General features: G+C 43.2%; 18 non-coding genes across 18 annotated transcripts; 13 read left to right on the forward strand and 5 right to left on the reverse strand.

Moving 5' to 3' along the window:
* The first annotated feature begins 331 nt into the window (after positions 1-331).
* Positions 332-418, forward strand: trnad-guc (transfer RNA aspartic acid (anticodon GUC)). The gene is given in 2 exon segments: positions 332-368; positions 383-418. It is a non-coding gene; the product is annotated as a tRNA-Asp (tRNA).
* Positions 419-1007: 589 nt separating this feature from the next.
* Positions 1008-1094, forward strand: trnay-gua (transfer RNA tyrosine (anticodon GUA)). The gene is given in 2 exon segments: positions 1008-1044; positions 1059-1094. It is a non-coding gene; the product is annotated as a tRNA-Tyr (tRNA).
* A 594-nt stretch (positions 1095-1688) lies between these two features.
* On the forward strand, positions 1689-1775 carry trnay-gua (transfer RNA tyrosine (anticodon GUA)). The gene is given in 2 exon segments: positions 1689-1725; positions 1740-1775. It is a non-coding gene; the product is annotated as a tRNA-Tyr (tRNA).
* Positions 1776-4401: 2626 nt separating this feature from the next.
* trnay-gua (transfer RNA tyrosine (anticodon GUA)) lies at positions 4402-4488 on the forward strand. Its single transcript is given in 2 exon segments — positions 4402-4438; positions 4453-4488. It is a non-coding gene; the product is annotated as a tRNA-Tyr (tRNA).
* A 2622-nt stretch (positions 4489-7110) lies between these two features.
* trnay-gua (transfer RNA tyrosine (anticodon GUA)) lies at positions 7111-7197 on the forward strand. The gene is given in 2 exon segments: positions 7111-7147; positions 7162-7197. It is a non-coding gene; the product is annotated as a tRNA-Tyr (tRNA).
* A 587-nt stretch (positions 7198-7784) lies between these two features.
* trnay-gua (transfer RNA tyrosine (anticodon GUA)) lies at positions 7785-7871 on the forward strand. Its single transcript is given in 2 exon segments — positions 7785-7821; positions 7836-7871. It is a non-coding gene; the product is annotated as a tRNA-Tyr (tRNA).
* Positions 7872-8458: 587 nt separating this feature from the next.
* On the forward strand, positions 8459-8545 carry trnay-gua (transfer RNA tyrosine (anticodon GUA)). Its single transcript is given in 2 exon segments — positions 8459-8495; positions 8510-8545. It is a non-coding gene; the product is annotated as a tRNA-Tyr (tRNA).
* Positions 8546-9135: 590 nt separating this feature from the next.
* Positions 9136-9222, forward strand: trnay-gua (transfer RNA tyrosine (anticodon GUA)). Its single transcript is given in 2 exon segments — positions 9136-9172; positions 9187-9222. It is a non-coding gene; the product is annotated as a tRNA-Tyr (tRNA).
* A 1944-nt stretch (positions 9223-11166) lies between these two features.
* Positions 11167-11253, forward strand: trnay-gua (transfer RNA tyrosine (anticodon GUA)). Its single transcript is given in 2 exon segments — positions 11167-11203; positions 11218-11253. It is a non-coding gene; the product is annotated as a tRNA-Tyr (tRNA).
* A 1945-nt stretch (positions 11254-13198) lies between these two features.
* On the forward strand, positions 13199-13285 carry trnay-gua (transfer RNA tyrosine (anticodon GUA)). Its single transcript is given in 2 exon segments — positions 13199-13235; positions 13250-13285. It is a non-coding gene; the product is annotated as a tRNA-Tyr (tRNA).
* Positions 13286-14552: 1267 nt separating this feature from the next.
* On the forward strand, positions 14553-14639 carry trnay-gua (transfer RNA tyrosine (anticodon GUA)). Its single transcript is given in 2 exon segments — positions 14553-14589; positions 14604-14639. It is a non-coding gene; the product is annotated as a tRNA-Tyr (tRNA).
* A 1943-nt stretch (positions 14640-16582) lies between these two features.
* On the forward strand, positions 16583-16669 carry trnay-gua (transfer RNA tyrosine (anticodon GUA)). The gene is given in 2 exon segments: positions 16583-16619; positions 16634-16669. It is a non-coding gene; the product is annotated as a tRNA-Tyr (tRNA).
* Positions 16670-17935: 1266 nt separating this feature from the next.
* trnay-gua (transfer RNA tyrosine (anticodon GUA)) lies at positions 17936-18022 on the forward strand. The gene is given in 2 exon segments: positions 17936-17972; positions 17987-18022. It is a non-coding gene; the product is annotated as a tRNA-Tyr (tRNA).
* Positions 18023-23440: 5418 nt separating this feature from the next.
* On the reverse strand, positions 23441-23513 carry trnar-ucu (transfer RNA arginine (anticodon UCU)). Its single transcript has one exon. It is a non-coding gene; the product is annotated as a tRNA-Arg (tRNA).
* A 565-nt stretch (positions 23514-24078) lies between these two features.
* Positions 24079-24152, reverse strand: trnar-ucu (transfer RNA arginine (anticodon UCU)). The gene has a single exon. It is a non-coding gene; the product is annotated as a tRNA-Arg (tRNA).
* A 938-nt stretch (positions 24153-25090) lies between these two features.
* Positions 25091-25163, reverse strand: trnar-ucu (transfer RNA arginine (anticodon UCU)). Its single transcript has one exon. It is a non-coding gene; the product is annotated as a tRNA-Arg (tRNA).
* A 565-nt stretch (positions 25164-25728) lies between these two features.
* trnar-ucu (transfer RNA arginine (anticodon UCU)) lies at positions 25729-25802 on the reverse strand. Its single transcript has one exon. It is a non-coding gene; the product is annotated as a tRNA-Arg (tRNA).
* A 938-nt stretch (positions 25803-26740) lies between these two features.
* On the reverse strand, positions 26741-26813 carry trnar-ucu (transfer RNA arginine (anticodon UCU)). Its single transcript has one exon. It is a non-coding gene; the product is annotated as a tRNA-Arg (tRNA).
* Positions 26814-27093: the final 280 nt, after the last annotated feature.

Raw genomic sequence — 27093 nt, forward strand, 5'->3', positions numbered from 1 at the left:
CGGGAATCAAACCCAGGCCGCGGTGGTAAAAGAACCAAATCCTAACCACTAGACCAACAGGGAGAGAGAAGAATGCATTTTGCAGTGAGGGGGCTAAACAGCGATTTTATTCCTCTGCTCACTTTTTCTCTAATCCCAAACGCAACTACTTGCAATCTAAGGGGATGTAGCTCAGAGGAATAGAGCATTAGTTGAACGTACGAAGACCTGGGGGCAATCGTCAGCAGCTCCAAGAAACTGCCAAACTCAGGAGATCAATTTCTTAAAGGGAACATATGCTTCTGCCAAACCTCTGACCATCTAGGTGATGGCGTTTGACTAAATGTTTTATCATTCGATAGCTCAGTTGGTAGAGCGGAGGACTGTCGGGGAAATTGCTGTAATCCTTAGGTCGCTGGTTCAAATCCGGCTCGAAGGATTGTACTTTTTCTTGTGGCTTACGCCAACTTTTTGACAGCAGTGTACCATGACATGTGCTTGACAAAAAATATCTTTCCCTGAGAGAAGAAATGTTCACTTGTTGACCTTTGATAGGAATGTTGGTATAGCAGCAGAGAGTTCTCGAGATTGCAACAGTCCTTAGGTCGCTGACTCAGAAGAGTATAACTTTTTCTGCAGTTGTGCCAAGTTTTTGACTTATGCCTAGTGTTTCCCCAAAAGCAAGTCATTCCCTGAGCGGGAATCAAACCCAGGCCTCGGTGGTAAAATAAACGAATCCTAACCACTAGACCAACAGGGAGAGAGAAAAATGCATTTTGCAGTGAGGGAGCTAAACAGCGATTTTATTCCTCTGCTCACTTTTTCTCTAATCCCAAACGCAACTACTTGCAATCTAAGGGGATGTAGCTCAGAGGAATAGAGCATTAGTTGAACGTACGAAGACCTGGGGGCAATCGTCAGCAGCTCCAAGAAACCACCAAACTCAGCAGATTAATTTCTTAAAGGGAACATATGCTTCTGCCAAACCTCTGACCATCTAGGTGATGGCGCTTGAGTTCATTTTATATCCTTCGATAGCTCAGTTGGTAGAGCGGAGGACTGTAGGAGAAATTTCTGTAATCCTTAGGTCGCTGGTTCAAATCCGGCTCGAAGGATTGTACTTTTTCTTGTGGCTTACGCCAACTTTTTGACAGCAGTGTACCATGACATGTGCTTGACTGAAAAAAAATATCTTTCCCTGAGAGAAGAAATCTTCACTTGTTGACCTTTGATAGGAATGTTGGTAGAGCAGCAGAGAGTTCTCGAGATTGCAACAGTCCTTAGGTCGCTGATTCAGAAGAGTATAACTTTTTCTGCAGTTGTGCCAAGTTTTTGACTTATGCCTAGTGTTTCCCCAAAAGCAAGTAATTCCCTGAGCGGGAATCAAACCCAGGCCTCTGTGGTAAAATAAATGAATCCTAACCACTAGACCAACAGGGAGAGAGAAAAAGACATTTCGCAAGCTAGGGGGCTAAACAGCGATTTTATTCCTCTGCTCACTTTTTGTCTATTCCCAAACGCAACTACTTGCAATCTAAGGGGATGTAGCTCAGAGGAATAGAGCATTAGTTGAACGTAGGAAGACCTGGGGGCAATCGTCAGCAGCTCTAAGAAACCACCAAACTCAGCAGATTAATTTCTTAAAGGGAACATATGCTTCTGCCAAACCTCTGACCATCTAGGTGATGGTGTTTGACTACATTTTCTATCCTTCGATAGCTCAGTTGGTAGAGCGGAGGACTGTAGGTGAAATTGCTGTAATCCTTAGGTCGCTGGTTCAAATCCGGCTCGAAGGATTGTGCTTTTTCTTGTGGCTTACGCCAACTTTTTGACAGCAGTGTACCATGACAAGTGCTTGACAAAAAATATCTTTCCCTGAGAGAAGAAATCTTCACTTGTTGACCTTTGATAGGAATGTTGGTAGAGCAGCAGAGAGTTCTCGAGATTGCAACAGTCCTTAGGTTGCTGACTCAGAAGAGTATAACTTTTTCTGCAGTTGTGCCAAGTTTTTGACTTATGCCTAGTGTTTCCCCAAAAGCAAGTCATTCCCTGAGCGGGAATCAAACCCAGGCAGCGGTGGTAAAAGAACCGAATCCTAACCACTAGACCAACAGGGAGAGAGAAAAATACATTTCGCAAGCTAGGGGGCTAAACAGCGATTTTATTCCTCTGCTCACTTTTTGTCTATTCCCAAATGCAACTGCTTGCAATCTAAGGGGATGTAGCTCAGAGGAATAGAGCATTAGTTGAACGTACGAAGACCTGGGGGCAATCGTCAGCAGCTCCAAGAAACCACCAAACTCAGCAGATTAATTTCTTAAAGGGAACATATGCTTCTGCCAAACCTCTGACCATCTAGGTGATGGCGTTTGACTACATTTTTTATCCTTCAATAGCTCAGTTGGTAGAGCGGAGGACTGTAGGTGAAATTGCTGTAATCCTTAGGTCGCTGGTTCAAATCAGGCTCGAAGGATTGTACTTTTTCTTGTGGCTTAAGCCAACTTTTTGACAGCAGTGTACCATGACATGTGCTTGACAAAAAAATATAAATTTCCCTGAGAGAAGAAATCTTCACTTGTTGACCTTTGATAGGAATGTTGGTAGAGCAGCAGAGAGTTCTCGAGATTGCAACAGTCCTTAGGTCGCTGACTCAGAAGAGTATAACTTTTTCTGCAGTTGTGCCAAATTTTTGACTTATGCCTAGTGTTTCCCCAAAAGCAAGTAATTCCCTGAGCGGGAATCAAACCCAGGCCTCGGTGGTAAAATAAATGAATCCTAACCACTAGACCAACAGGGAGAGAGAAAAAGACATTTCGCAAGCTAGGGGGCTAAACAGCGATTTTATTCCTCTGCTCACTTTTTGTCTATTCCCAAATGCAACTACTTGCAATCTAAGGGGATGTAGCTCAGAGGAATAGAGCATTAGTTGAACGTACGAAGACCTGGCGGCAATCGTCAGCAGCTCCAAGAAACCACCAAACTCAGCAGATTAATTTCTTAAAGGGAACATATGCTTCTGCCAAACCTCTGACCATCTAGGTGATGGTGTTTGACTACATTTTCTATCCTTCGATAGCTCAGTTGGTAGAGCGGAGGACATTAGGTGAAATTGCTGTAATCCTTAGGTTGCTGGTTCAAATCCGGCTCGAAGGATTGTACTTTTTCTTGTGGCTTACGCCAACTTTATGACAGCAGTGTACCATGACAAGTGCTTGACAAAAACATATCTTTCCCTGAGAGAAGAAATCTTCACTTGTTGACCTTTGATAGGAATGTTGGTAGAGCAGCAGAGAGTTCTCGAGATTGCAACAGTCCTTAGGTCGCTGACTCAGAAGAGTATAACTTTTTCTGCAGTTGTGCCAAGTTTTTGACTTATGCCTAGTGTTTCCCCAAAAGCAAGTCATTCCCTGAGCGGGAATCAAACCCAGGCCTCGGTGGTAAAATAAATGAATCCTAACCACTAGACCAACATGGAGAGAGAAAAAGACATTTCGCAAGCTAGGGGGCTAAACAGCGATTTTATTCCTCTGCTCACTTTTTGTCTATTCCCAAATGCAACTACTTGCAATCTAAGGGGATGTAGCTCAGAGGAATAGAGCATTAGTTGAACGTACGAAGACCTGGGGGCAATCCTCAGCAGCTCCAAGAAACCACCAAACTCAGCAGATTAATTTCTTAAAGGGAACATATGCTTCTGCCAAACCTCTGACCATCTAGGTGATGGCGTTTGACTACATTTTTTATACTTCGATAGCTCAGTTGGTAGAGCGGAGGACTGTAGGTGAAATTGCTGTAATCCTTAGGTCGCTAGTTCAGATCCGGCTCGAAGGATTGTACTTTTTTCTTGTGGCTTGCGCCAACTTTTTCACAGCAGTGTACCATGACATGTGCTTGACAAAAAAATATCTTTCCCTGAGAGAAGAAATCTTCACTTGTTGACCTTTGATAGGTATGTTGGTAGAGCAGCAGAGAGTTCTCAAGATTGCAACAGTCCTTAGGTCGCTGACTCAGAAGAGTATAACTTTTTCTGCAGTTGTGCCAAGTTTTTGACTTATGCCTAGTGTTTCCCCAAAAGCAAGTAATTCCCTGAGCGGGACTCAAACCCAGGCCTCGGTGGTAAAATAAATGAATCCTAACCACTAGACCAACAGGGAGAGAGAAAAATGCATTTTGCAGTGAGGGAGCTAAACAGCGATTTTATTCCTCTGCTCACTTTTTGTCTATTCCCAAATGCAACTACTTGCAATCTAAGGGGATGTAGCTCAGAGGAATAGAGCATTAGTTGAACGTACGAAGACCTGGGGGCAATCCTCAGCAGCTCCAAGAAACCACCAAACTCAGCAGATTAATTTCTTAAAGGGAACATATGCTTCTGCCAAACCTCTGACCATCTAGGTGATGGCGTTTGACTACATTTTTTATCCTTCGATAGCTCAGTTGGTAGAGCGGAGGACTGTAGGTGAAATTGCTGTAATCCTTAGGTCGCTGGTTCAAATCCGGCTCGAAGGATTGTACTTTTTCTTGTGGCTTACGCCAACTTTTTGACAGCAGTGTACCATGACATGTGCTTGACAAAAAAATATCTTTCCCTGAGAGAAGAAATCTTCACTTGTTGACCTTTGATAGGAATGTTGGTAGAGCAGCAGAGAGTTCTCGAGATTGCAACAGTCCTTAGGTCGCTGACTCAGAAGAGTATAACTTTTTCTGCAGTTGTGCCAAGTTTTTGACTTATGCCTAGTGTTTCCCCAAAAGCAAGTCATTCCCTGAGCGGGAATCAAACCCAGGCCTCGGTGGTAAAATAAATGAATCCTAACCACTAGACCAACAGGGAGAGAGAAAAATGCATTTTGCAGTGAGGGAGCTAAACAGTGATTTTATTCCTCTGCTCACTTTTTGTCTATTCCCAAATGCAACTACTTGCAATCTAAGGGGATGTAGCTCAGAGGAATAGAGCATTAGTTGAACGTACGAAGACCTGGGGGCAATCGTCAGCAGCTCTAAGAAACCACCAAACTCAGCAGATTCATTTCTTAAAGGGAACATATGCTTCTGCCAAACCTCTGACCATCTAGGTGATGGCGTTTGACTACATTTTTTATCCTTCGATAGCTCAGTTGGTAGAGCGGAGGAGTGTAGGTGAAATTGCTGTAATCCTTAGGTCGCTGGTTCAAATCCGGCTCGAAGGATTGTACTTTTCTTGTGGCTTACGCCAACTTTTTGACAGCAGTGTACCATGACATGTGCTTGACAAAAAAATATCTTTCCCTGAGAGAAGAAATCTTCACTTGTTGACCTTTGATAGGAATGTTGGTAGAGCAGCAGAGAGTTCTCGAGATTGCAACAGTCCTTAGGTCGCTGACTCAGAAGAGTATAACTTTTTCTGCAGTTGTGCCAAGTTTTTGACTTATGCCTAGTGTTTCCCCAAAAGCAAGTCATTCCCTGAGCGGGAATCAAACCCAGGCCTCAGTGGTAAAATAAATGAATCCTAACCACTAGACCAACAGGGAGAGAGAAAAATGCATTTTGCAGTGAGGGAGCTAAACAGCGATTTTATTCCTCTGCTCACTTTTTGTCTATTCCCAAATGCAACTACTTGCAATCTAAGGGGATGTAGCTCAGAGGAATAGAGCATTAGTTGAACGTACGAAGACCTGGGGGCAATCGTCAGCAGCTCCAAGAAACCACCAAACTCAGCAGATTAATTTCTTAAAGGGAACATATGCTTCTGCCAAACCTCTGACCATCTAGGTGATGGCGTTTGACTACATTTTTTATCCTTCAATAGCTCAGTTGGTAGAGCGGAGGACTGTAGGTGAAATTGCTGTAATCCTTAGGTCGCTGGTTCAAATCAGGCTCGAAGGATTGTACTTTTTCTTGTGGCTTACGCCAACTTTTTGACAGCAGTGTACCATGACATGTGCTTGACAAAAAATATCTTTCCCTGAGAGAAGAAATCTTCACTTGTTGACCTTTGATAGGAATGTTGGTAGAGCAGCAGAGAGTTCTCGAGATTGCAACAGTCCTTAGGTCGCTGACTCAGAAGAGTATAACTTTTTCTGCAGTTGTGCCAAGTTTTTGACTTATGCCTAGTGTTTCCCCAAAAGCAAGTCATTCCCTGAGCGGGAATCAAACCCAGGCCTCAGTGGTAAAATAAATGAATCCTAAAATCTAGACCAACAGGGAGAGAGAAAAATGCATTTTGCAGTGAGGGAGCTAAACAGCGATTTTATTCCTCTGCTCACTTTTTGTCTATTCCCAAATGCAACTACTTGCAATCTAAGGGGATGTAGCTCAGAGGAATAGAGCATTAGTTGAACGTACGAAGACCTGGGGGCAATCGTCAGCAGCTCCAAGAAACCACCAAACTCAGCAGATTAATTTCTTAAAGGGAACATATGCTTCTGCCAAACCTCTGACCATCTAGGTGATGGCGTTTGACTACATTTTTTATCCTTCAATAGCTCAGTTGGTAGAGCGGAGGACTGTAGGTGAAATTGCTGTAATCCTTAGGTTGCTGGTTCAAATCAGGCTCGAAGGATTGTACTTTTTCTTGTGGCTTAAGCCAACTTTTTGACAGCAGTGTACCATGACATGTGCTTGACAAAAAAATATATATTTCCCTGAGAGAAGAAATCTTCACTTGTTGACCTTTGATAGGAATGTTGGTAGAGCAGCAGAGAGTTCTCGAGATTGCAACAGTCCTTAGGTCGCTGACTCAGAAGAGTATAACTTTTTCTGCAGTTGTGCCAAGTTTTTGACTTATGCCTAGTGTTTCCCCAAAAGCAAGTCATTCCCTGAGCGGGAATCAAACCCAGGCCTCGGTGGTAAAATAAATGAATCCTAACCACTAGACCAACAGGGAGAGAGAAAAAGACATTTCGCAAGCTAGGGGGCTAAACAGCGATTTTATTCCTCTGCTCACTTTTTGTCTATTCCCAAATGCAACTACTTGCAATCTAAGGGGATGTAGCTCAGAGGAATAGAGCATTAGTTGAACGTACGAAGACCTGGGGGCAATCGTCAGCAGCTCCAAGAAACCACCAAACTCAGCAGATTAATTTCTTAAAGGGAACATATGCTTCTGCCAAACCTCTGACCATCTAGGTGATGGCGTTTGACTACATTTTTTATCCTTCGATAGCTCAGTTGGTAGAGCGGAGGACTGTAGGTGAAATTGCTGTAATCCTTAGGTCGCTGGTTCAAATCCGGCTCGAAGGACTGTACTTTTTTCTTGTGGCTTGCGCCAACTTTTTCACAGCAGCATGACATGTGCTTGACAAAAAAATATCTTTCCCTGAGAGAAGAAATCTTCACTTGTTGACCTTTGATAGGTATGTTGGTAGAGCAGCAGAGAGTTCTCGAGATTGCAACAGTCCTTAGGTCGCTGACTCAGAAGAGTATAACTTTTTCTGCAGTTGTGCCAAGTTTTTGACTTATGCCTAGTGTTTCCCCAAAAGCAAGTCATTCCCTGAGCGGGAATCAAACCCAGGCCTCGGTGGTAAAAGAAATGAATCCTAACCACTAGACCAACATGGAGAGAGAAAAAGACATTTCGCAAGCTAGGGGGCTAAACAGCGATTTTATTCCTCTGCTCACTTTTTGTCTATTCCCAAATGCAACTACTTGCAATCTAAGGGGATGTAGCTCAGAGGAATAGAGCATTAGTTGAACGTACGAAGACCTGGGGGCAATCCTCAGCAGCTCCAAGAAACCACCAAACTCAGCAGATTAATTTCTTAAAGGGAACATATGCTTCTGCCAAACCTCTGACCATCTAGGTGATGGCGTTTGACTACATTTTTTATCCTTCGATAGCTCAGTTGGTAGAGCGGAGGACTGTAGGTGAAATTGCTGTAATCCTTAGGTCGCTGGTTCAAATCCGGCTCGAAGGACTGTACTTTTTTCTTGTGGCTTGCGCCAACTTTTTCACAGCAGCATGACATGTGCTTGACAAAAAAATATCTTTCCCTGAGAGAAGAAATCTTCACTTGTTGACCTTTGATAGGTATGTTGGTAGAGCAGCAGAGAGTTCTCGAGATTGCAACAGTCCTTAGGTCGCTGACTCAGAAGAGTATAACTTTTTCTGCAGTTGTGCCAAGTTTTTGACTTATGCCTAGTGTTTCCCCAAAAGCAAGTCATTCCCTGAGCGGGAATCAAACCCAGGCCTCGGTGGTAAAAGAAATGAATCCTAACCACTAGACCAACATGGAGAGAGAAAAAGACATTTCGCAAGCTAGGGGGCTAAACAGCGATTTTATTCCTCTGCTCACTTTTTGTCTATTCCCAAATGCAACTACTTGCAATCTAAGGGGATGTAGCTCAGAGGAATAGAGCATTAGTTGAACGTACGAAGACCTGGGGGCAATCCTCAGCAGCTCCAAGAAACCACCAAACTCAGCAGATTAATTTCTTAAAGGGAACATATGCTTCTGCCAAACCTCTGACCATCTAGGTGATGGCGTTTGACTACATTTTTTATCCTTCGATAGCTCAGTTGGTAGAGCGGAGGACTGTAGGTGAAATTGCTGTAATCCTTAGGTCGCTGGTTCAAATCCGGCTCGAAGGATTGTACTTTTTCTTGTGGCTTACGCCAACTTTTTGACAGCAGTGTACCATGACATGTGCTTGACAAAAAAATATCTTTCCCTGAGAGAAGAAATCTTCACTTGTTGACCTTTGATAGGAATGTTGGTAGAGCAGCAGAGAGTTCTCGAGATTGCAACAGTCCTTAGGTCGCTGACTCAGAAGAGTATAACTTTTTCTGCAGTTGTGCCAAGTTTTTGACTTATGCCTAGTGTTTCCCCAAAAGCAAGTCATTCCCTGAGCGGGAATCAAACCCAGGCCTCGGTGGTAAAATAAATGAATCCTAACCACTAGACCAACAGGGAGAGAGAAAAATGCATTTTGCAGTGAGGGAGCTAAACAGCGATTTTATTCCTCTGCTCACTTTTTGTCTATTCCCAAATGCAACTACTTGCAATCTAAGGGGATGTAGCTCAGAGGAATAGAGCATTAGTTGAACGTACGAAGACCTGGGGGCAATCGTCAGCAGCTCCAAGAAACCACCAAACTCAGCAGATTAATTTCTTAAAGGGAACATATGCTTCTGCCAAACCTCTGACCATCTAGGTGATGGCGTTTGACTACATTTTTTATCCTTCGATAGCTCAGTTGGTAGAGCGGAGGACTGTAGGTGAAATTGCTGTAATCCTTAGGTCGCTGGTTCAAATCCGGCTCGAAGGACTGTACTTTTTTCTTGTGGCTTGCGCCAACTTTTTCACAGCAGCATGACATGTGCTTGACAAAAAAATATCTTTCCCTGAGAGAAGAAATCTTCACTTGTTGACCTTTGATAGGTATGTTGGTAGAGCAGCAGAGAGTTCTCGAGATTGCAACAGTCCTTAGGTCGCTGACTCAGAAGAGTATAACTTTTTCTGCAGTTGTGCCAAGTTTTTGACTTATGCCTAGTGTTTCCCCAAAAGCAAGTCATTCCCTGAGCGGGAATCAAACCCAGGCCTCGGTGGTAAAAGAAATGAATCCTAACCACTAGACCAACATGGAGAGAGAAAAAGACATTTCGCAAGCTAGGGGGCTAAACAGCGATTTTTTTCCTCTGCTCACTTTTTGTCTATTCCCAAATGCAACTACTTGCAATCTAAGGGGATGTAGCTCAGAGGAATAGAGCATTAGTTGAACGTACGAAGACCTGGGGGCAATCCTCAGCAGCTCCAAGAAACCACCAAACTCAGCAGATTAATTTCTTAAAGGGAACATATGCTTCTGCCAAACCTCTGACCATCTAGGTGATGGCGTTTGACTACATTTTTTATCCTTCGATAGCTCAGTTGGTAGAGCGGAGGACTGTAGGTGAAATTGCTGTAATCCTTAGGTCGCTAGTTCAGATCCGGCTCGAAGGATTGTACTTTTTTCTTGTGGCTTGCGCCAACTTTTTCACAGCAGTGTACCATGACATGTGCTTGACAAAAAAATATCTTTCCCTGAGAGAAGAAATCTTCACTTGTTGACCTTTGATAGGTATGTTGGTAGCGCAGCAGAGAGTTCTCAAGATTGCAACAGTCCTTAGGTCGCTGACTCAGAAGAGTATAACTTTTTCTGCAGTTGTGCCAAGTTTTTGACTTATGCCTAGTGTTTCCCCAAAAGCAAGTCATTCCCTGAGCGGGAATCAAACCCAGGCCTCGGTGGTAAAAGAAATGAATCCTAACCACTAGACCAACATGGAGAGAGAAAAAGACATTTCGCAAGCTAGGGGGCTAAACAGCGATTTTATTCCTCTGCTCACTTTTTGTCTATTCCCAAATGCAACTACTTGCAATCTAAGGGGATGTAGCTCAGAGGAATAGAGCATTAGTTGAACGTACGAAGACCTGGGGGCAATCCTCAGCAGCTCCAAGAAACCACCAAACTCAGCAGATTAATTTCTTAAAGGGAACATATGCTTCTGCCAAACCTCTGACCATCTAGGTGATGGCGTTTGACTACATTTTTTATCCTTCGATAGCTCAGTTGGTAGAGCGGAGGACTGTAGGTGAAATTGCTGTAATCCTTAGGTCGCTAGTTCAGATCCGGCTCGAAGGATTGTACTTTTTTCTTGTGGCTTGCGCCAACTTTTTCACAGCAGTGTACCATGACATGTGCTTGACAAAAAAATATCTTTCCCTGAGAGAAGAAATCTTCACTTGTTGACCTTTGATAGGTATGTTGGTAGCGCAGCAGAGAGTTCTCAAGATTGCAACAGTCCTTAGGTCGCTGACTCAGAAGAGTATAACTTTTTCTGCAGTTGTGCCAAGTTTTTGACTTATGCCTAGTGTTTCCCCAAAAGCAAGTCATTCCCTGAGCGGGAATCAAACCCAGGCCTCGGTGGTAAAATAAATGAATCCTAACCACTAGACCAACAGGGAGAGAGAAAAATGCATTTTGCAGTGAGGGAGCTAAACAGCGATTTTATTCCTCTGCTCACTTTTTGTCTATTCCCAAATGCAACTACTTGCAATCTAAGGGGATGTAGCTCAGAGGAATAGAGCATTAGTTGAACGTACGAAGACCTGGGGGCAATCGTCAGCAGCTCCAAGAAACCACCAAACTCAGCAGATTAATTTCTTAAAGGGAACATATGCTTCTGCCAAACCTCTGACCATCTAGGTGATGGCGTTTGACTACATTTTTTATCCTTCGATAGCTCAGTTGGTAGAGCGGAGGACTGTAGGTGAAATTGCTGTAATCCTTAGGTCGCTGGTTCAAATCCGGCTCGAAGGACTGTACTTTTTTCTTGTGGCTTGCGCCAACTTTTTCACAGCAGCATGACATGTGCTTGACAAAAAAATATCTTTCCCTGAGAGAAGAAATCTTCACTTGTTGACCTTTGATAGGTATGTTGGTAGAGCAGCAGAGAGTTCTCGAGATTGCAACAGTCCTTAGGTCGCTGACTCAGAAGAGTATAACTTTTTCTGCAGTTGTGCCAAGTTTTTGACTTATGCCTAGTGTTTCCCCAAAAGCAAGTCATTCCCTGAGCGGGAATCAAACCCAGGCCTCGGTGGTAAAAGAAATGAATCCTAACCACTAGACCAACATGGAGAGAGAAAAAGACATTTCGCAAGCTAGGGGGCTAAACAGCGATTTTATTCCTCTGCTCACTTTTTGTCTATTCCCAAATGCAACTACTTGCAATCTAAGGGGATGTAGCTCAGAGGAATAGAGCATTAGTTGAACGTACGAAGACCTGGGGGCAATCCTCAGCAGCTCCAAGAAACCACCAAACTCAGCAGATTAATTTCTTAAAGGGAACATATGCTTCTGCCAAACCTCTGACCATCTAGGTGATGGCGTTTGACTACATTTTTTATCCTTCGATAGCTCAGTTGGTAGAGCGGAGGACTGTAGGTGAAATTGCTGTAATCCTTAGGTCGCTAGTTCAGATCCGGCTCGAAGGATTGTACTTTTTTCTTGTGGCTTGCGCCAACTTTTTCACAGCAGTGTACCATGACATGTGCTTGACAAAAAAATATCTTTCCCTGAGAGAAGAAATCTTCACTTGTTGACCTTTGATAGGTATGTTGGTAGCGCAGCAGAGAGTTCTCAAGATTGCAACAGTCCTTAGGTCGCTGACTCAGAAGAGTATAACTTTTTCTGCAGTTGTGCCAAGTTTTTGACTTATGCCTAGTGTTTCCCCAAAAGCAAGTCATTCCCTGAGCGGGAATCAAACCCAGGCCTCGGTGGTAAAAGAAATGAATCCTAACCACTAGACCAACATGGAGAGAGAAAAAGACATTTCGCAAGCTAGGGGGCTAAACAGCGATTTTATTCCTCTGCTCACTTTTTGTCTATTCCCAAATGCAACTACTTGCAATCTAAGGGGATGTAGCTCAGAGGAATAGAGCATTAGTTGAACGTACGAAGACCTGGGGGCAATCCTCAGCAGCTCCAAGAAACAACCAAACTCAGCAGATTAATTTCTTAAAGGGAACATATGCTTCTGCCAAACCTCTGACCATCTAGGTGATGGCGTTTGACTACATTTTTTATCCTTCGATAGCTCAGTTGGTAGAGTGGAGGACTGTAGGTGAAATTGCTGTAATCCTTAGGTCGCTAGTTCAGATCCGGCTCGAAGGATTGTACTTTTTTCTTGTGGCTTGCGCCAACTTTTTCACAGCAGTGTACCATGACATGTGCTTGACAAAAAAATATCTTTCCCTGAGAGAAGAAATCTTCACTTGTTGACCTTTGATAGGTATGTTGGTAGCGCAGCAGAGAGTTCTCAAGATTGCAACAGTCCTTAGGTCGCTGACTCAGAAGAGTATAACTTTTTCTGCAGTTGTGCCAAGTTTTTGACTTATGCCTAGTGTTTCCCCAAAAGCAAGTCATTCCCTGAGCGGGAATCAAACCCAGGCCTCGGTGGTAAAAGAAATGAATCCTAACCACTAGACCAACAGGGAGAGAGAAAAAGACATTTCGCAAGCTAGGGGGCTAAACAGCGATTTTATTCCTCTGCTCACTTTTTGTCTATTCCCAAATGCAACTACTTGCATTCTAAGGGGATGTAGCTCAGAGGAATAGAGCATTAGTTGAACGTACGAAGACCTGGGGGCAATCCTCAGCAGCTCCAAGAAACCACCAAACTCAGCAGATTAATTTCTTAAAGGGAACATATGCTTCTGCCAAACCTCTGACCATCTAGGTGATGGCGTTTGACTACATTTTTTATCCTTCGATAGCTCAGTTGGTAGAGCGGAGGACTGTAGGTGAAATTGCTGTAATCCTTAGGTCGCTGGTTCAAATCCGGCTCGAAGGATTGTACTTTTTCTTGTGGCTTACGCCAACTTTTTGACAGCAGTGTACCATGACATGTGCTTGACAAAAAAATATCTTTCCCTGAGAGAAGAAATCTTCACTTGTTGACCTTTGATAGGAATGTTGGTAGAGCAGCAGAGAGTTCTCGAGATTGCAACAGTCCTTAGGTCGCTGACTCAGAAGAGTATAACTTTTTCTGCAGTTGTGCCAAGTTTTTGACTTATGCCTAGTGTTTCCCCAAAAGCAAGTCATTCCCTGAGCGGGAATCAAACCCAGGCCTCGGTGGTAAAATAAATGAATCCTAACCACTAGACCAACAGGGAGAGAGAAAAATGCATTTTGCAGTGAGGGAGCTAAACAGCGATTTTATTCCTCTGCTCACTTTTTGTCTATTCCCAAATGCAACTACTTGCAATCTAAGGGGATGTAGCTCAGAGGAATAGAGCATTAGTTGAACGTACGAAGACCTGGGGGCAATCGTCAGCAGCTCTAAGAAACCACCAAACTCAGCAGATTAATTTCTTAAAGGGAACATATGCTTCTGCCAAACCTCTGACCATCTAGGTGATGGCGTTTGACTACATTTTTTATCCTTCGATAGCTCAGTTGGTAGAGCGGAGGAGTGTAGGTGAAATTGCTGTAATCCTTAGGTCGCTGGTTCAAATCCGGCTCGAAGGATTGTACTTTTCTTGTGGCTTACGCCAACTTTTTGACAGCAGTGTACCATGACATGTGCTTGACAAAAAAATATCTTTCCCTGAGAGAAGAAATCTTCACTTGTTGACCTTTGATAGGAATGTTGGTAGAGCAGCAGAGAGTTCTCGAGATTGCAACAGTCCTTAGGTCGCTGCCTCAGAAGAGTATAACTTTTTCTGCAGTTGTGCCAAGTTTTTGACTTATGCCTAGTGTTTCCCCAAAAGCAAGTAATTCCCTGAGCGGGAATCAAACCCAGGCCTCGGTGGTAAAATAAATGAATCCTAACCACTAGACCAACAGGGAGAGAGAAAAAGACATTTCGCAAGCTAGGGGGCTAAACAGCGATTTTATTCCTCTGCTCACTTTTTGTCTATTCCCAAATGCAACTACTTGCAATCTAAGGGGATGTAGCTCAGAGGAATAGAGCATTAGTTGAACGTACGAAGACCTGGGGGCAATCGTCAGCAGCTCCAAGAAACCACCAAACTCAGCAGATTAATTTCTTAAAGGGAACATATGCTTCTGCCAAACCTCTGACCATCTAGGTGATGGCGTTTGACTACATTTTTTATCCTTCGATAGCTCAGTTGGTAGAGCGGAGGACTGTAGGTGAAATTGCTGTAATCCTTAGGTCGCTGGTTCAAATCCGGCTCGAAGGACTGTACTTTTTTCTTGTGGCTTGCGCCAACTTTTTCACAGCAGCATGACATGTGCTTGACAAAAAAATATCTTTCCCTGAGAGAAGAAATCTTCACTTGTTGACCTTTGATAGGTATGTTGGTAGAGCAGCAGAGAGTTCTCGAGATTGCAACAGTCCTTAGGTCGCTGACTCAGAAGAGTATAACTTTTTCTGCAGTTGTGCCAAGTTTTTGACTTATGCCTAGTGTTTCCCCAAAAGCAAGTCATTCCCTGAGCGGGAATCAAACCCAGGCCTCGGTGGTAAAAGAAATGAATCCTAACCACTAGACCAACATGGAGAGAGAAAAAGACATTTCGCAAGCTAGGGGGCTAAACAGCGATTTTATTCCTCTGCTCACTTTTTGTCTATTCCCAAATGCAACTACTTGCAATCTAAGGGGATGTAGCTCAGAGGAATAGAGCATTAGTTGAACGTACGAAGACCTGGGGGCAATCCTCAGCAGCTCCAAGAAACCACCAAACTCAGCAGATTAATTTCTTTAAGGGAACATATGCTTCTGCCAAACCTCTGACCATCTAGGTGATGGCGTTTGACTACATTTTTTATCCTTCGATAGCTCAGTTGGTAGAGCGGAGGACTGTAGGTGAAATTGCTGTAATCCTTAGGTCGCTAGTTCAGATCCGGCTCGAAGGATTGTACTTTTTTCTTGTGGCTTGCGCCAACGTTTTCACAGCAGTGTACCATGACATGTGCTTGACAAAAAAATATCTTTCCCTGAGAGAAGAAATCTTCACTTGTTGACCTTTGATAGGTATGTTGGTAGAGCAGCAGAGAGTTCTCAAGATTGCAACAGTCCTTAGGTCGCTGACTCAGAAGAGTATAACTTTTTCTGCAGTTGTGCCAAGTTTTTGACTTATGCCTAGTGTTTCCCCAAAAGCAAGTCATTCCCTGAGCGGGAATCAAACCCAGGCCTCGGTGGTAAAAGAAATGAATCCTAACCACTAGACCAACAGGGAGAGAGAAAAAGACATTTCGCAAGCTAGGGGGCTAAACAGCGATTTTATTCCTCTGCTCACTTTTTGTCTATTCCCAAATGCAACTACTTCTATTCTAAGGGGATGTAGCTCAGAGGAATAGAGCATTAGTTGAACGTACGAAGACCTGGGGGCAATCCTCAGCAGCTCCAAGAAACCACCAAACTCAGCAGATTAATTTATTAAAGGGAACATATGCTTCTGCCAAACCTCTGACCATCTAGGTGATGGCGCTTGAGTACATTTTTTATCCTTCGATAGCTCAGTTGGTAGAGCGGAGGAGTGTAGGTGAAATTGCTGTAATCCTTAGGTCGCTGGTTCAAATCCGGCTCGAAGGATTGTACTTTTCTTGTGGCTTACGCCAACTTTTTGACAGCAGTGTACCATGACATGTGCTTGACAAAAAAATATCTTTCCCTGAGAGAAGAAATCTTCACTTGTTGACCTTTGATAGGAATGTTGGTAGAGCAGCAGAGAGTTCTCGAGATTGCAACAGTCCTTAGGTCGCTGCCTCAGAAGAGTATAACTTTTTCTGCAGTTGTGCCAAGTTTTTGACTTATGCCTAGTGTTTCCCCAAAAGCAAGTAATTCCCTGAGCGGGAATCAAACCCAGGCCTCGGTGGTAAAATAAATGAATCCTAACCACTAGACCAACAGGGAGAGAGAAAAAGACATTTCGCAAGCTAGGGGGCTAAACAGCGATTTTATTCCTCTGCTCACTTTTTGTCTATTCCCAAATGCAACTACTTGCAATCTAAGGGGATGTAGCTCAGAGGAATAGAGCATTAGTTGAACGTACGAAGACCTGGGGGCAATCGTCAGCAGCTCCAAGAAACCACCAAACTCAGCAGATTAATTTCTTAAAGGGAACATATGCTTCTGCCAAACCTCTGACCATCTAGGTGATGGCGTTTGACTACATTTTTTATCCTTCGATAGCTCAGTTGGTAGAGCGGAGGACTGTAGGTGAAATTGCTGTAATTCTTAGGTCGCTGGTTCAAATCCGGCTCGAAGGACTGTACTTTTTTCTTGTGGCTTGCGCCAACTTTTTCACAGCAGCATGACATGTGCTTGACAAAAAAATATCTTTCCCTGAGAGAAGAAATCTTCACTTGTTGACCTTTGATAGGTATGTTGGTAGAGCAGCAGAGAGTTCTCGAGATTGCAACAGTCCTTAGGTCGCTGACTCAGAAGAGTATAACTTTTTCTGCAGTTGTGCCAAGTTTTTGACTTATGCCTAGTGTTTCCCCAAAAGCAAGTCATTCCCTGAGCGGGAATCAAACCCAGGCCTCGGTGGTAAAAGAAATGAATCCTAACCACTAGACCAACATGGAGAGAGAAAAAGACATTTCGCAAGCTAGGGGGCTAAACAGCGATTTTATTCCTCTGCTCACTTTTTGTCTATTCCCAAATGCAACTACTTGCAATCTAAGGGGATGTAGCTCAGAGGAATAGAGCATTAGTTGAACGTACGAAGACCTGGGGGCAATCCTCAGCAGCTCCAAGAAACCACCAAACTCAGCAGATTAATTTCTTAAAGGGAACATATGCTTCTGCCAAACCTCTGACCATCTAGGTGATGGCGTTTGACTACATTTTTTATCCTTCGATAGCTCAGTTGGTAGAGCGGAGGACTGTAGGTGAAATTGCTGTAATCCTTAGGTCGCTAGTTCAGATCCGGCTCGAAGGATTGTACTTTTTTCTTGTGGCTTGCGCCAACGTTTTCACAGCAGTGTACCATGACATGTGCTTGACAAAAAAATATCTTTCCCTGAGAGAAGAAATCTTCACTTGTTGACCTTTGATAGGTATGTTGGTAGAGCAGCAGAGAGTTCTCAAGATTGCAACAGTCCTTAGGTCGCTGACTCAGAAGAGTATAACTTTTTCTGCAGTTGTGCCAAGTTTTTGACTTATGCCTAGTGTTTCCCCAAAAGCAAGTCATTCCCTGAGCGGGAATCAAACCCAGGCCTCGGTGGTAAAAGAAATGAATCCTAACCACTAGACCAACAGGGAGAGAGAAAAAGACATTTCGCAAGCTAGGGGGCTAAACAGCGATTTTATTCCTCTGCTCACTTTTTGTCTATTCCCAAATGCAACTACTTGCAATCTAAGGGGATGTAGCTCAGAGGAATAGAGCATTAGTTGAACGTACGAAGACCTGGGGGCAATCCTCAGCAGCTCCAAGAAACCACCAAACTCAGCAGATTAATTTCTTAAAGGGAACATATGCTTCTGCCAAACCTCTGACCATCTAGGTAATGGCGTTTGACTACATTTTTTATCCTTCGATAGCTCAGTTGGTAGAGCGGAGGACTGTAGGTGAAATTGCTGTAATCCTTAGGTCGCTGGTTCAAATCCGGCTCGAAGGATTGTAGTTTTTCTTGTGGCTTACGCCAACTTTTTGACAGCAGTGTACCATGACATGTGCTTGACAAAAAAATATCTTTCCCTGAGAGAAGAAATCTTCACTTGTTGACCTTTGATAGGAATGTTGGTAGAGCAGCAGAGAGTTCTCGAGATTGCAACAGTCCTTAGGTCGCTGACTCAGAAGAGTATAACTTTTTCTGCAGTTGTGCCAAGTTTTTGACTTATGCCTAGTGTTTCCCCAAAAGCAAGTCATTCCCTGAGCGGGAATCAAACCCAGGCCTCGGTGGTAAAATATATGAATCCTAACCACTAGACCAACAGGGAGAGAGAAAAATGCATTTTGCAGTGAGGGAGCTAAACAGCGATTTTATTCCTCTGCTCACTTTTTGTCTATTCCCAAATGCAACTACTTGCAATCTAAGGGGATGTAGCTCAGAGGAATAGAGCATTAGTTGAACGTACGAAGACCTGGGGGCAATCGTCAGCAGCTCTAAGAAACCACCAAACTCAGCAGATTAATTTCTTAAAGGGAACATATGCTTCTGCCAAACCTCTGACCATCTAGGTGATGGCGTTTGACTACATTTTTTATCCTTCGATAGCTCAGTTGGTAGAGCGGAGGAGTGTAGGTGAAATTGCTGTAATCCTTAGGTCGCTGGTTCAAATCCGGCTCGAAGGATTGTACTTTTCTTGTGGCTTACGCCAACTTTTTGACAGCAGTGTACCATGACATGTGCTTGACAAAAAAATATCTTTCCCTGAGAGAAGAAATCTTCAATTGTTGACCTTTGATAGGAATGTTGGTAGAGCAGCAGAGAGTTCTCGAGATTGCAACAGTCCTTAGGTCGCTGACTCAGAAGAGTATAACTTTTTCTGCAGTTGTGCCAAGTTTTTGACTTATGCCTAGTGTTTCCCCAAAAGCAAGTCATTCCCTGAGCGGGAATCAAACCCAGGCCTCAGTGGTAAAATAAATGAATCCTAACCACTAGACCAACAGGGAGAGAGAAAAATGCATTTTGCAGTGAGGGAGCTAAACAGCGATTTTATTCCTCTGCTCACTTTTTGTCTATTCCCAAATGCAACTACTTGCAATCTAAGGGGATGTAGCTCAGAGGAATAGAGCATTAGTTGAACGTACGAAGACCTGGGGGCAATCGTCAGCAGCTCCAAGAAACCACCAAACTCAGCAGATTAATTTCTTAAAGGGAACATATGCTTCTGCCAAACCTCTGACCATCTAGGTGATGGCGTTTGACTACATTTTTTATCCTTCAATAGCTCAGTTGGTAGAGCGGAGGACTGTAGGTGAAATTGCTGTAATCCTTAGGTCGCTGGTTCAAATCAGGCTCGAAGGATTGTACTTTTTCTTGTGGCTTACGCCAACTTTTTGACAGCAGTGTACCATGACATGTGCTTGACAAAAAAATATATTTCCCTGAGAGAAGAAATCTTCACTTGTTGACCTTTGATAGGAATGTTGGTAGAGCAGCAGAGAGTTCTCGAGATTGCAACAGTCCTTAGGTCGCTGACTCAGAAGAGTATAACTTTTTCTGCAGTTGTGCCAAGTTTTTGACTTATGCCTAGTGTTTCCCCAAAAGCAAGTCATTCCCTGAGCGGGAATCAAACCCAGGCCTCAGTGGTAAAATAAATGAATCCTAACCACTAGACCAACAGGGAGAGAGAAAAATGCATTTTGCAGTGAGGGAGCTAAACAGCGATTTTATTCCTCTGCTCACTTTTTTGTCTATTCCCAAATGCAACTACTTGCAATCTAAGGGGATGTAGCTCAGAGGAATAGAGCATTAGTTGAACGTACGAAGACCTGGGGGCAATCGTCAGCAGCTCCAAGAAACCACCAAACTCAGCAGATTAATTTCTTAAAGGGAACATATGCTTCTGCCAAACCTCTGACCATCTAGGTGATGGCGTTTGACTATATTTTTATCCTTCAATAGCTCAGTTGGTAGAGCGGAGGACTGTAGGTGAAATTGCTGTAATCCTTAGGTCGCTGGTTCAAATCAGGCTCGAAGGATTGTACTTTTTCTTGTGGCTTAAGCCAACTTTTTGACAGCAGTGTACCATGACATGTGCTTGACAAAAAAAAATATATTTCCCTGAGAGAAGAAATCTTCACTTGTTGACCTTTGATAGGAATGTTGGTAGAGCAGCAGAGAGTTCTCGAGATTGCAACAGTCCTTAGGTCGCTGACTCAGAAGAGTATAACTTTTTCTGCAGTTGTGCCAAGTTTTTGATTTATGCCTAGTGTTTCCCCAAAAGCAAGTAATTCCCTGAGCGGGAATCAAACCCAGGCCTCGGTGGTAAAATAAATGAATCCTAACCACTAGACCAACAGGGAGAGAGAAAAAGACATTTCGCAAGCTAGGGGGCTAAACAGCGATTTTATTCCTCTGCTCACTTTTTGTCTATTCCCAAATGCAACTACTTGCAATCTAAGGGGATGTAGCTCAGAGGAATAGAGCATTAGTTGAACGTACGAAGACCTGGGGGCAATCGTCAGCAGCTCCAAGAAACCACCAAACTCAGCAGATTAATTTCTTAAAGGGAACATATGCTTCTGCCAAACCTCTGACCATCTAGGTGATGGCGTTTGACTGCATTTTTTATCCTTCAATAGCTCAGTTGGTAGAGCGGAGGACTGTAGGTGAAATTGCTGTAATCCTTAGGTCGCTGGTTCAAATCAGGCTCGAAGGATTGTACTTTTTCTTGTGGCTTACGCCAACTTTTTGACAGCAGTGTACCATGACATGTGCTTGACAAAAAAATATATTTCCCTGAGAGAAGAAATCTTCACTTGTTGACCTTTGATAGGAATGTTGGTAGAGCAGCAGAGAGTTCTCGAGATTGCAACAGTCCTTAGGTCGCTGACTCAGAAGAGTATAACTTTTTCTGCAGTTGTGCCAAGTTTTTGACTTATGCCTAGTGTTTCCCCAAAAGCAAGTCATTCCCTGAGCGGGAATCAAACCCAGGCCTCAGTGGTAAAATAAATGAATCCTAACCACTAGACCAACAGGGAGAGAGAAAAATGCATTTTGCAGTGAGGGAGCTAAACAGCGATTTTATTCCTCTGCTCACTTTTTTGTCTATTCCCAAATGCAACTACTTGCAATCTAAGGGGATGTAGCTCAGAGGAATAGAGCATTAGTTGAACGTACGAAGACCTGGGGGCAATCGTCAGCAGCTCCAAGAAACCACCAAACTCAGCAGATTAATTTCTTAAAGGGAACATATGCTTCTGCCAAACCTCTGACCATCTAGGTGATGGCGTTTGACTATATTTTTTATCCTTCAATAGCTCAGTTGGTAGAGCGGAGGACTGTAGGTGAAATTGCTGTAATCCTTAGGTCGCTGGTTCAAATCAGGCTCGAAGGATTGTACTTTTTCTTGTGGCTTAAGCCAACTTTTTGACAGCAGTGTACCATGACATGTGCTTGACAAAAAAAAATATATTTCCCTGAGAGAAGAAATCTTCACTTGTTGACCTTTGATAGGAATGTTGGTAGAGCAGCAGAGAGTTCTCGAGATTGCAACAGTCCTTAGGTCGCTGACTCAGAAGAGTATAACTTTTTCTGCAGTTGTGCCGAAGCAGTCAAAAAATAATCACGGAGGGCACTGAGACATGCCCATGAAATTATGGTTTAATATTTCTGTTTCCACTTCATTGCTAAAGCAAACTGAATAGCAGAGGATGGTTTCGATCCATAAATCACTGGGTTAACTGCCAGGCACACTTCCACTTCATCACTCCACTTTCAGGTACCCCAAAACAATACTTGAATTCACAATACATGGATTAGGAGATCAGTGTCTTAAGCCACTGTGTCTCTCTGTGATCAGCATGACCTATATGGATTGATAGAAGCAGTAATAAAAAAAGAGTCACGGAGGGCACAGAGACATGCCCATGAAATTCTCAAATGTAAAAAAAAAATCCCTGTTTACACTTCATTTCTAAAAGTAGAATTGGATAGCTTCGATCCATCAACCTCTCTGTTATGTGCCCAGCTCTTCTCTTCTGTTTGCACTTCATTGCTAAAAGCAAACTGGATAGCAGAGGATGGTTTCAATCCCTAAATCACTTGGTTAACTGCCCTGCACACTTCCACTTCATCCCTCCACTTTCAGGTACCCCAAAACAATACTTGAACTCACAATAAATGGATTAGGCGGTCAGTGTCTTAAGTCACTGTGGAAATGTGTGATCAGCATGACCTATATGAACTGATAGAAGTTGTAAAAACATTAGCATTTCGGAGGGCACAGAGACATGCCCATGAAATTCTCCTTTTTTATCCCAGGTAAATCTTCATTTCTAAAAATGTAATCGGAAAGCTTCAATCCATCAAACTCTGTGTCACTTGCTGATCTCTCTTCCTCCACAGAAATGTGCATTCATCCACCCCAGATGGGACTCGAACCCACAATCCCTGGCTTAGAAGGCCTTATCCATTAGGCCACTGGGGCACTTGCTGAAAATGAACTGGATAGCAGAGAGTGGTTTCTACCGAACGTACACGTGGTTAAAGTAGACATCACGCTTCCGCTTCGCTTCTGTAACCAGCATGACCTGTACAAACTGACAGAAGCAGTCAAAAAATAATCACGGAGGGCACTGAGACATGCCCATGAAATTATGGTTTAATATTTCTGTTTCCACTTCATTGCTAAAGCAAACTGAATAGCAGAGGATGGTTTCGATCCATAAATCACTGGGTTAACTGCCAGGCACACTTCCACTTCATCACTCCACTTTCAGGTACCCCAAAACAATACTTGAATTCACAATACATGGATTAGGAGATCAGTGTCTTAAGCCACTGTGTCTCTCTGTGATCAGCATGACCTATATGGATTGATAGAAGCAGTAATAAAAAAAGAGTCACGGAGGGCACAGAGACATGCCCATGAAATTCTCAAATGTAAAAAAAAAATCCCTGTTTACACTTCATTTCTAAAAGTAGAATTGGATAGCTTCGATCCATCAACCTCTGTGTTATGTGCCCAGCTCTTCTCTTCTGTTTGCACTTCATTGCTAAAAGCAAACTGGATAGCAGAGGATGGTTTCAATCCCTAAATCACTTGGTTAACTGCCCTGCACACTTCCACTTCATCCCTCCACTTTCAGGTACCCCAAAACAATACTTGAACTCATACTTGATCGAATGGATTAGGCGGTCAGTGTCTTAAGTCACTGTGGAAATGTGTGATCAGCATGACCTATATGAACTGATAGAAGTTGTAAAAACATTAGCATTTCGGAGGGCACAGAGACATGCCCATGAAATTCTCCTTTTTTATCCCAGGTAAATCTTCATTTCTAAAAATTGAATCGGAAAGCTTCAATCCATCAAACTCTGTGTCACTTGCTGATCTCTCTTGCTCCACAGAAATGTGCATTCATCCACCCCAGATAGGACTCGAACCCACAATCCCTGGCTTAGAAGGCCAGTGCCTTATCCATTAGGCCACTGGGGCACTTGCTGAAAATGAACTGGATAGCAGAGAGTGGTTTCTACCGAACGTACACGTGGTTAAAGTAGACATCACGCTTCCGCTTCGCTTCTGTAATCAGCATGACCTGTACAAACTGACAGAAGCAGTCAAAAAATTATCACGGAGGGCACTGAGACATGCCCATGAAATTATGGTTTAATATTTCTGTTTCCACTTCATTGCTTAAAGCAAACTGAATAGCAGAGGATGGTTTCGATCCATAAATCACTGGGTTAACTGCCAGGCACACTTCCACTTCATCACTCCACTTTCAGGTACCCCAAAACAATACTTGAATTCACAATACATGGATTAGGAGATCAGTGTCTTAAGCCACTGTGTCTCTCTGTGATCAGCATGACCTATATGAACTGATAGAAGTTGTAAAAACATTAGCATTTCGGAGGGCACAGAGACATGCCCATGAAATTCTCCTTTTTTATCCCAGGTAAATCTTCATTTCTAAAAATTTAATCGGAAAGCTTCAATCCATCAAACTCTGTGTCACTTGCTGATCTCTCTTCCTCCACAGAAATGTGCATTCATCCACCCCAGATGGGACTCTAACCCACAATCCCTGGCTTTAGAAGGCCAGTGCCTTATCCATTAGGCCACTGGGGCACTTGCTGAAAATGAACTGGATAGCAGAGAGTGGTTTCTACCGAACGTACACGTGGTTAAAGTAGACATCACGCTTCCGCTTCGCTTCTGTAATCAGCATGACCTGTACAAACTGACAGAAGCAGTCAAAAAATTATCACGGAGGGCACTGAGACATGCCCATGAAATTATGGTTTAATATTTCTGTTTCCACTTCATTGCTCAAAGCAAACTGAATAGCAGAGGATGGTTTCGATCCATAAATCACTGGGTTAACTGCCAGGCACACTTCCACTTCATCACTCCACTTTCAGGTACCCCAAAACAATACTTGAATTCACAATACATGGATTAGGAGATCAGTGTCTTAAGCCACTGTGTCTCTCTGTGATCAGCATGACCTATATGGATTGATAGAAGCAGTAATAAAAAAAGAATCACAGAGGGCACAGAGACATGCCCATGAAATTCTCAAATGTAAAAAAAAAATCCCTGTTTACACTTCATTTCTAAAAGTAGAATTGGATAGCTTCGATCCATCAACCTCTGTGTTATGTGCCCAGCTCTTCTCTTCTGTTTGCACTTCATTGCTAAAAGCAAACTGGATAGCAGAGGATGGTTTCAATCCCTAAATCACTTGGTTAACTGCCCTGCACACTTCCACTTCATCCCTCCACTTTCAGGTACCCCAAAACAATACTTGAACTCATACTTGATCGAATGGATTAGGCGGTCAGTGTCTTAAGTCACTGTGGAAATGTGTGATCAGCATGACCTATATGAACTGATAGAAGCAGTTGTAAAAAAAAAAATTGCATTTAGGAGGGCACAGCCCATGAAATTCTCCTTTTTTATCCCAGGTAAATCTTCATTTCTAAAAATTGAATCGGAAAGCTTCAATCCATCAAACTCTGTGTAACGTGCTGATCTCTCTTCCTCCACAGAAATGTGCATACACCCACCCCAGATGGGACTCGAACCCACAATCCCTGGCTTAGAAGGCCAGTGCCTTATCCATTAGGCCACTGGGGCACTTGCTGAAAATGAACTGGATAGCAGAGAGTGGTTTCTACCGAACGTACACGTGGTTAAAGTAGACATCACGCTTCCGCTTCGCTTCTGTAATCAGCATGACCTGTACAAACTGACAGAAGCAGTCAAAAAATTATCACGGAGGGCACTGAGACATGCCCATGAAATTATGGTTTAATATTTCTGTTTCCACTTCATTGCTCAAAGCAAACTGAATAGCAGAGGATGGTTTCGATCCATAAATCACTGGGTTAACTGCCAGGCACACTTCCACTTCATCACTCCACTTTCAGGTACCCCAAAACAATACTTGAATTCACAATACATGGATTAGGAGATCAGTGTCTTAAGCCACTGTGTCTCTCTGTGATCAGCATGACCTATATGAACTGATAGAAGTTGTAAAAACATTAGCATTTCGGAGGGCACAGAGACATGCCCATGAAATTCTCCTTTTTTATCCCAGGTAAATCTTCATTTCTAAAAATTTAATCGGAAAGCTTCAATCCATCAAACTCTGTGTCACTTGCTGATCTCTCTTCCTCCACAGAAATGTGCATTCATCCACCCCAGATGGGACTCTAACCCACAATCCCTGGCTTTAGAAGGCCAGTGCCTTATCCATTAGGCCACTGGGGCACTTGCTGAAAATGAACTGGATAGCAGAGAGTGGTTTCTACCGAACGTACACGTGGTTAAAGTAGACATCACGCTTCCGCTTCGCTTCTGTAATCAGCATGACCTGTACAAACTGACAGAAGCAGTCAAAAAATTATCACGGAGGGCACTGAGACATGCCCATGAAATTATGGTTTAATATTTCTGTTTCCACTTCATTGCTCAAAGCAAACTGAATAGCAGAGGATGGTTTCGATCCATAAATCACTGGGTTAACTGCCAGGCACACTTCCACTTCATCACTCCACTTTCAGGTACCCCAAAACAATACTTGAATTCACAATACATGGATTAGGAGATCAGTGTCTTAAGCCACTGTGTCTCTCTGTGATCAGCATGACCTATATGGATTGATAGAAGCAGTAATAAAAAAAGAATCACAGAGGGCACAGAGACATGCCCATGAAATTCTCAAATGTAAAAAAAAAATCCCTGTTTACACTTCATTTCTAAAAGTAGAATTGGATAGCTTCGATCCATCAACCTCTGTGTTATGTGCCCAGCTCTTCTCTTCTGTTTGCACTTCATTGCTAAAAGCAAACTGGATAGCAGAGGATGGTTTCAATCCCTAAATCACTTGGTTAACTGCCCTGCACACTTCCACTTCATCCCTCCACTTTCAGGTACCCCAAAACAATACTTGAACTCATACTTGATCGAATGGATTAGGCGGTCAGTGTCTTAAGTCACTGTGGAAATGTGTGATCAGCATGACCTATATGAACTGATAGAAGCAGTTGTAAAAAAAAAAATTGCATTTAGGAGGGCACAGCCCATGAAATTCTCCTTTTTTATCCCAGGTAAATCTTCATTTCTAAAAATTGAATCGGAAAGCTTCAATCCATCAAACTCTGTGTAACGTGCTGATCTCTCTTCCTGCACAGAAATGTGCATACACCCACCCCAGATGGGACTCGAACCCACAATCCCTGGCTTAGAAGGCCAGTGCCTTATCCATTAGGCCACTGCGGCACTTGCTGAAAATGAACTGGATAGCAGAGAGTGGTTTCTACCGAACGTACACGTGGTTAAAGTAGACATCACGCTTCCGCTTCGCTTCTGTAATCAGCATGACCTGTACAAACTGACAGAAGCAGTCAAAAAATAATCACGGAGGGCACTGAGACATGCCCATGAAATTATGGTTTAATATTTCTGTTTCCACTTCATTGCTAAAGCAAACTGAATAGCAGAGGATGGTTTCGATCCATAAATCACTGGGTTAACTGCCAGGCACACTTCCACTTCATCA

Source organism: Oncorhynchus clarkii, chromosome 21 (genome assembly GCF_045791955.1).
Source record: "Oncorhynchus clarkii lewisi isolate Uvic-CL-2024 chromosome 21, UVic_Ocla_1.0, whole genome shotgun sequence".
Classification (NCBI taxonomy): domain Eukaryota; kingdom Metazoa; phylum Chordata; class Actinopteri; order Salmoniformes; family Salmonidae; genus Oncorhynchus; species Oncorhynchus clarkii.